Here is an 8,874-nt window from a genome sequence, read left to right as displayed (position 1 = left end):
TCGCAGTTGATCTGTACTATTCAATTTAATTTACAAAGTTTTAAGGCTTTGCACAGTGCTTCTATACATATTTCTTTTCATTCCAAATGTAAAGGTGTCAAGCACATGATCGAACACTTCCTCTTTTCCCACTGGCAGGAACTAGACGAAGAGACAATACTACCATTTCTTCTCTTTAGAATTATATCAGTAGGAAAAAACAAAAAATTTACAACTGTGTTTCATAGTTCTTTGTCAATAGTTATGAATTGTTGAACTCTCCCAGTAGGCTTTATTCACAAGGGACAATAAAAACATTTAAGTGCTGTAATGTGGTTGTTCTTTTTTGTTGATTGCAAGCTCTTTATGGTTCCTTCCCCACAGACATTATTAGATTCCAGTTGCCATAACCCCGACCATTGATCACACTGAGAGTCAGAGGGTCACAAGGTTTGTAGGACTGCCTTAGAGGGCTAAAGAATTGCGCATACTTGTTGCAAAACTAGAAGCCTGTGCAATCATGCTGATATCTTATTTCAAAAGTCTCTCAGCTAAATGGATCAAAATGCTGCTGACCTGCAATTAGTTCAATATACATGAAGTATCTGTTGATGTAGAAACAAAGTTGTTTGGATCAGAAATGCCCAACTATGAGATAAGTATGCATGGAAGTGCTGGTCAACATATAATTGAGGAATATATTGTATGACTACACATCTGGCTATTCTTGCATAGTTGTTATTCTCTGTGACTATGATTCATTGAGGTCAAACATTTCCAGTCTTTCCAATCCTACACTGATACATGCAAAAACTTATTTGTTCTGAAACGATTGTGTATTTATGGGACGGGGGCCAAGTAATGAAAAATGTGTCATCATGCAAACCCCACCCCTTTACACACTTGCATGTGATGTCACAAAGCCAGCACAAAAGGGCAATGCTTATATTGTGATGTAATGACACCCATTTCATCGATTTGGCAACATAGTAGCAAATGGGAACAGAAAAAAATATGCAGTCAGAAGAACATGTCCTGGAATAAACCCAAGCTAGCAGTCAGGAGCAAGGAAAAAATAGCCATGAGACTCACATTTTCTACCTTTTGTGGGAAGACGTTTAGCTGCCTTTGTCAAATACAGTTGACCATCCCTCTTTCCTTTATGACCGAATCATATAGGTATATGCTATCATATTTAATTTGACCCTAAACAGTGCACTCTTAGTCTGTGTTTGCTTAATCAAGTCTGTTAAAAGTCTAGTGGCTTCATATGCTCAATGTATTGTAAAAACCCAGAAAAAGCTTTCAGCAACCCACTTCCACACAAATTCAGCCTTAGAGAATCCACTGTGAATGGATCACATTTCAGCGCTCAAAAGTTTAAGGACATGAGTTACTCTGTCTACTTTTTATGGTTTGCAGTGTGGAATTAGTTTTACTATAGTATGGGACCCAGATGTGATACAAAAGGAACACTTTACTTTCAACTTTATTGATTAGTCTTACAACCATATCAACAAGAATAAGAAACATCAGCAAAGGTGAAACAAATAACTAATACACAAAATCCATGACACAATAAAATATTATAATAATAAATGGGATAGTACAAAACATAATACTACTATCAAATAATAATGTATCGCTAATGTCATAAATCCAGATTCATATAAGGCCATCACTCCTACATAATACACCAATCTGTTCTATATATCGGGCTCTCAGCTGAACTGCCTTGTCTACAAACTTGGCAGTCCTACTCACAATAAAGATATTTGTGCCCGAAAGAAAATAGGATAATCTGTGTTTGGAGTCCCAATGGACCAAAAGGAACACTGACATGCAGTTTTGTTCAATTTCTTTCTTAGGTTATGTAATGCTATCATTATGTAGAGTGAGGATGGGTAACACGAGCAAGTAGTTCTTCAAGTGTAGTATGTATAAATGTCGTTGTGATTATTATTATTACTATCATCGTCGTCGTCAAAATATTGGTGAAATCCTTACAAGCATACAGGCCTGCTCTAACTTACTTAACTTGCTTTACTGGATTGGTATCAACTGCAATCAAATTGCATTGATAATTAACAATAGCCCTCAGGTAAACAACAGCACAATAAAATGCCCAGGGTGCAAAATTAAACTTAACTAAATAATTAAAAATGCAACAACAATAATACAAATGAGTTGTCAAGTTCATCTATAACTTAAATCACCTAGCCACTAGATGTCATCAGTGAGATTATTTTCAAAATAACCATTTTTGGAATTGATCGTATTTCACTAACAGGATAACCTGTTGTTTTTTCATTCTGGGTCAAATCAAGGTATTTAATGTGCAATTGTTCTGCTTCAGGGCATGTTAGGAAACCATGTGAATGAAACATCCAGAGTAAGAAATGTGTTTGCATGAAAGAGGATATAAAACATTAAAAACCACCAGCCGGCTCTGATTAAGAACATTTTATTAATATACACCTTAATCCAGATTTAAGGGTGGGGTAAGACTTGGAAAGTGAGCTCTCTAACAACAATGAACCACGCCTAATTTATACATGCAGGTATCATACTTTGTTATTATGACAGGCAATTGCTGAATAAAGAATGCATTACTCAGGTAGAAAGTACCACATTTCAGGTGATACAAAGGCTTTGATTTGTGGCATTATATGTGTAACTCCCCACACACGTATGCATGTCCATACTTATATCACTGTCATCAAATCAGGCCCAAGTCTCCCAAGAATACTTACATACAGTAAATGAGATATTGTGAATCATATTAATTTTAATGGGCATTCCAGATCTACTTCAGCCTGGAATATGCGATTGGATGTTTTATCATGATATTCCTGTATAGGGAGGATTTGAAGTTTTAAATGTTGGGGTTCCTTGTTAAATGCCTGCAAGTTGCCCCTGTTCTACCAGCAGTTAATATTAAAGTATATAAAGTAGAGAAATCTCGTTCCAGCTCTCATAATTTCCCACCAGTGATGTGAAACTTTCCCAGTAAGATAGGTTTTTTCAATTAACCCTGTGTCCGACTTGAACAGGACCATAAGAATTCCTTTCCTGCTCCTATCATCTCCCCCAACCTGTTCACTTTCTCAGTAAAAGGTATTCAAATGGGTGGTGGTAGTTTAGCGGCAGGTTCTCATGGAATAATCTGTACTAATTTCAATCCAGTGTCAAGCTCAATTTTTTTATTTGCACTATGACTTTTGTGAAGGAAAGTTGCTGTCAACAGTTTTCGTGCCTGGGAAGCGGATGTTTCTTCTGTTTTGAATGGGATTGCTTGCTCTTCTAAAACAGCTTAATCAGCACGGATTCAGCATTACCTGGTTCCTCTGCTGTGACTCTTTGCGGACAGGGATATTCTGCCATGCTAAACCATATTTTGATAAGTTTACAGGTTGACTCCTGGAATGTATTATAGTTGAGATTGCCACTGAATGTGACTTAGACATTTACCTGGAGAGAATAAGTTGGCCAACATTTTGCTTAGAATTCTTGTGTTTATGCAGTGCATCAGTTTTCAAAGGAGCTCTTCTGTTGCCTGTTCATTTCCAGGCTGAATTCAAGATACTGTACAGTACTAGTAATTATAATAAGGACTCAATGTTTATGGTTCTTGAGATAGCATCCTAAAGACCATAAAGATGGTCATTTCCTCTTCCTCAAAGATCAGAGGAAGAGTTATGACTTCAGAAGGAGAAATTGAACATCAGATTTCTCCTCCCCCATTGCCATCAGACACTATAGGTGTATTCCCCCCTACCCGCACCCTACATTGACAATCAGTTGCTGGAAAAAATCTAGAGTGTGTGGTGGTGAGTGAGATGGTAGCGTTTTTTATCTCCGAAGTTCTGTGTATAAAATAGGGTGGACTACCAATAATCCTGGCACTTCTCCTTGCATATGTTGTTTTTCTTCACTCAAAAGAGCTCTGCTTTTCAAAACTAAGCAGACATGAAGGTAATGAAAGATCATTTCTTTGCCATCATCACCTCCAAAAAGTAGATTTTGATATGTCTTTTGGCTTGTAATTAGTTGAATATAATCTGGGTTTTCTACAATTAATTTCCTAGTCATTTTACCATTTTATTAATTGTTCCTAACTGCTCAGAAAACTTAGGCTATGCTATATGCTGTATGGAGAGGACTAATTGTATCAATAGTCTGCATCATGTCCCTTTTGCAGACATCAATGAGGGCCACAACAGAACTGTCAGACATGTCCATAGGGCCATCTTCAAAAACATCAAGGATCTACTGGGACACATAACATTAATATAATGCCCCCCTCCCCTGTTGCATGGCATCAGTTGTCAACAACAGCTGAGCATAATAGTGAGAGCAAAGTTTTCCTTATTTACAAATCAATATAATTTAGATCTGAAAAGAACACCAAATCTGAAAGCCCAACCAAGCACTTCATAACAGATGAAGAGAATGTGGGTTATCAAGGACACTAAGCTACTCTGAAAACCTTTGAAAGCCTATACTCTGTATAGTCACATGGCCCTTTGATTTCCTTCCATTTTCTATTTGTATATATTTTATTTCTGGTAGGACATAATACTTTTATTCACTTATATTATTCTTTGGCAAGACGTGAACAGTGATTTCTATATTTGAAATTTTAACTATGGGAGTGTCTGTTTGTTTGTTTATTTGGTAGACCCATGTCACCAAGGACTTCTTTCACCCTGAATTAAAATTATGGGTGTGGGCAGCAGAAGGATCAGAGCGTCTTTCTCTTGGCATCACATTGTATGAAATGAGGATAAACCTCTGGGATTCAGTAGAGCCAGGTTCCTTATGAGAAAGGACAGCTGAGAGTGGCACAGGCCCTATGGGCCTAAAAGGCATGGGCTGCCTGGATGACGTGTCTGATTCAGTGCAAAGCCAATGTTTTCATGGAGATTGCAGGCTCATTGTCAGCCTAGTCATGGGGTAAGATGAACATCTTACAAAGGTGGAAAACTTGGGCATAGCATAAGTATTCTGAATGAGGCTTAGAGACTTGCTTAAAATTTGACAGTCCTGTTCTAAAGCTTAGACTTAGATGGAAGAGCACAGAATTATTGTCTATATTATGTGAACTGTATGTTTATGCTTTATATTTTAATATCAACAGCAGTTTTGTTAATAAGATTCAGTTCCTCTTTTCATTTTCAAACCAGATCAATGTTTCACATACATGTTGGCTATATGAACTTATTCAATTAGCCAGAAATGGTTATGCTTCTGAAATATAATGGTCCTGTAATTATTCTTTCATGCAGGTTTCTCCAAACTGGTATCCCCTCTGAGGATTTTTCAATTTGCAGTCCCAACATGTTATGGATAACATGGTTGGAGAAGACTATTCCAACAATTTCATCATGATCACAGATCCAGTAAGAATATGCAGGATTTTTCCACACAATTTATCCCATAAATCTTTGGATCATTTTGCTCATTCTCACTTTTTCCAGAACCAATTATTGTCATCTTGGCCAAACTCATCTTGGCCAAACTTGTATAAAAAGACTTTACTATCTAATTGTATCTCTGCAGACACTCTACATAGAGAGATAGTGTTTTTGAACTTGACCACTGACTAGCATACTGTGACTATTGTATACAGTAGTGGGTGCTTCATCTCAAAAAGGACATTATAAGGGTGGAAAAGATGTAGCAAAGGCAATGTATGATTGTGGATATTAGTATGATTGGGATATTAAAGCAATTTCCTTAGGGGGGAAAGTTACAACATTTGGCTTTATTTAGTTTATATTAAAAAGTAGTGCAATGTGGAATGGACATGATAAGAGGTATATAAAGAAAGCTTGAATATAACATTGTTTGGATGTTACTGGAGTTACCGAGTGAATGATTGAAAATAAGAGATTTCTTCATACAAGTCTATCAAATTTGCTTTTTTAGGAGGTAGTAATAGAAACCATATTAAATAATATTAAAGGAATTTATCATATTCCTGAATAATCAATGACTAATAATTAGGTTAATAAGCATCAGAAACATCATGTATCTGAGCTCCAGTTGCTCCCCTTTGAGGTAAGTAAGGTCAGGAAACAGGAGTCTTGGAATTTACTTTAATGCAATTAGAGTACTGCAACAGAATCTTGGAAACCTGCCAAATCAAAGCAAATGATGAAATGGGGCTATTGTGGTAGTGTTCTGTGAAACAATTCTATGGCCAAAACAAGGAATGAATAAAAATATAAAGATGGAGCTGAATGGATACAAGAAAAGGGAACTTCAGAAGATGAGGACACTGACTGGAGTATGTAAAAATTCCTTCCAGGTTAACAAAGCCCCCATAAAATTTCAAGACAAATTAAATAATAGCACACACAATCCATTTATTCATGTGATAACTTCTCTCTTTGCACACACGTGATCTGCTGATGATCAGGATTGGCTTCCAAAGCTTCCAATCCCAGTGCAATGCTACTACTTTTAAACAAACATACTGTGTTAAAGGAGGTGATCTACAGCCTCTGTCCGTGCAACTAAATTTTATCTGACGGAAGGTCAGCAGTGGAAGGGCATTGCTCCTGTTTTCTTTGCAGTGATTGACCCTCTCTCCATAGAACTTCATGGAGGGGAAGGTCTGTAACCATTTTAATTCACTCTTTCCTTGCCTGACAACCTGTGGCTGTCTTAGGACTCTAACTTCCTGTGGCTATATTCTCTGGGAATTTAAACATTTAATTAATTAATTAATTAAAGGTTTTAATACCGATACAGTCCTCTTTACATACACATGTATAGATGTGGAACAAATCATTCAAAGCATAACATCATCCAAACAATGTTACTGTAAGCTACTGACTGTCCCCAAATGCTAAAACAGAACTCTTTTAGGGCACAAATGACACATTCAATTAGTGCTTCCATAATAGCATCACTGCCCATTGACTTAAAAAGAAACAAATTAAGGGATATTCAATGAAAATCAGGCAAACGTGTTGGTGGAAAGAGATTTTAAAGAGAATTACAATATTGAATCCCCAAATATTCAGAATTTGAAAATAGTTTCAGTTAATCATTTGGGATGTAAACTGCACAAATCTGTAACAAGTATGGAGCTACAAGAGAAATATTTGGCTTGGCAGTTCTACCTTAAAGGAAAAACAGTCCACTCTGGTTAAAACTTCATCTATCATTGGATAAATAAGAGTCCTTGAAGAATGGCTACATACCTTGAAAAGCATTTAGGATTCTAGATATTTTTGGGATTCAGTAAATCTTTCTGATAAGGAGGATTTTATTTTGCTTTGTTTAGGAAAAATGCATTCGGATCCCTTGATAAAGATTTAGGAAATTATGGGTGTGGTGGACAAAATAAAGACATTTTAATTCTTTCATAATGCTAGCACAGTCTTCCCCAAAACTGTTGAATCTGCCTCCCCCAGAATTTCCAGTGAGCATGGTTAGTTACAGTCCATTCCTGGCCTAGATTATGAGCCTTCCAGGAATCTCTCTTTAATATTTTGGCACAATATATGCACATTAATTTAAGTTGGTAAGGCATTCCCAGACAATATAAATTATATAAACTTCCTTCTAACCTCTGAAATTGGTATGAAGGATTCTAATGAGCGTGCACACTTTTCTTCTTTCTTTCTTTCTTTCTTTCTTTCTTTCTTTCTTTCTTTCTTTCTTTCTTTCTTTCTTTCTTTCTTTCTTTCTTTCTTTCTTTCTCACTTCTACCTCTCAAGGAAACTCTCTGCATCAGGAAGAGTAAATATAGCTCCTGCAACATTAATATCCACCATCAGGGAAGCAAAATGTTTATTCCCTTTTCCTATCCTAAATGGGTAATAAGCAAGACAGAGCTGGCAACAGAGCTTAATGTGAGATTAGACAATCACAACTAAAAGTAAGAGAGAAGAGACAATAAAAATAAATGCATAACATCAGCATATTCCTCTGAATATTCACTGAAGCTCAAAACTACTGATCTTCTGCAAATAATATTGGGAAAGATGGGCCAGAGGGAGTAAGACTGTGTCTGGGTATTTGCCTTTAGATTTGTCAATCTTGCTGAGTGGAGTCCATCACTACTTTCTGTGCGCTTCTAGGATAGGAAGTGAGGAAGTATTTTAGCTTTACATGATTGCATTCTAAAATTCCGTATCTTCTTTTTGCTTCCAGCTCATTATGTACTATCATTCTTCATTAAACATTATTTCTCCTGAGTACATAGAAGGGAAGTCATATGGATTTATTACCATCAGCTAAAAAAAAAAAATTCTGAAGATACAATTCCAAAAACTTGTGGAAGGAAAAGCAGAGATGGAAAGAAGGCACTTGATAGGTGTGTAAAGCTGCCCAACAGATCCTTCAGACCTGAGATGGGAGGAACAGTATGGGGCGAGATTAAGCTTACATTAAGGATTTACCTTCCCTGTTCTCAGAACCAACTCAAATAATCAACCTCAAAGGGTTGATAAATCAATACCAAGCAGTTGCTCCAGAGTAAAGCTGAGCCTCAAGCTCAAATTCAGGATAAACAGCAGAAGTATAATGAGGCCAACCCTTCAGCACTCAAGACAGCTAAGAGTACGCATTTTTTTTAATTAAAAAAATCAACCTATTTCTATGTACTTGTATTCTGAACATCCTTGAAGAACTACTGTTAAGTATAACCACAGTGCTTCCCTACAAACTTAAATGTCTCATGTTAATTTTACATTTAAAACAGGCTGGTTTCCATTGCCTGTCTCAGGATCTAAAATCTATCCCCTTTTTTCCCAGTGTCATGAAAGGAGAAAATAAGACCTCAGCAAAAGATCCAGTATAGTATGTTCCATGGAACCAAAGGAGGGCATATTAATAGCACGCATAGCCCTCTTCCATAGAAGCCTGTTAGAATCCTTC

The sequence above is a fragment of the Python bivittatus genome, unplaced genomic scaffold (assembly GCF_059951505.1).
Source record: "Python bivittatus isolate LINGU-HERP-01145 unplaced genomic scaffold, Pbiv_v1 ctg000070_np1212, whole genome shotgun sequence".
In the NCBI taxonomy this organism is placed as follows: domain Eukaryota; kingdom Metazoa; phylum Chordata; class Lepidosauria; order Squamata; family Pythonidae; genus Python; species Python bivittatus.
The sequence above is the reverse complement of the archived record's forward strand: the minus strand, read 5'-3'. Positions refer to the sequence as shown.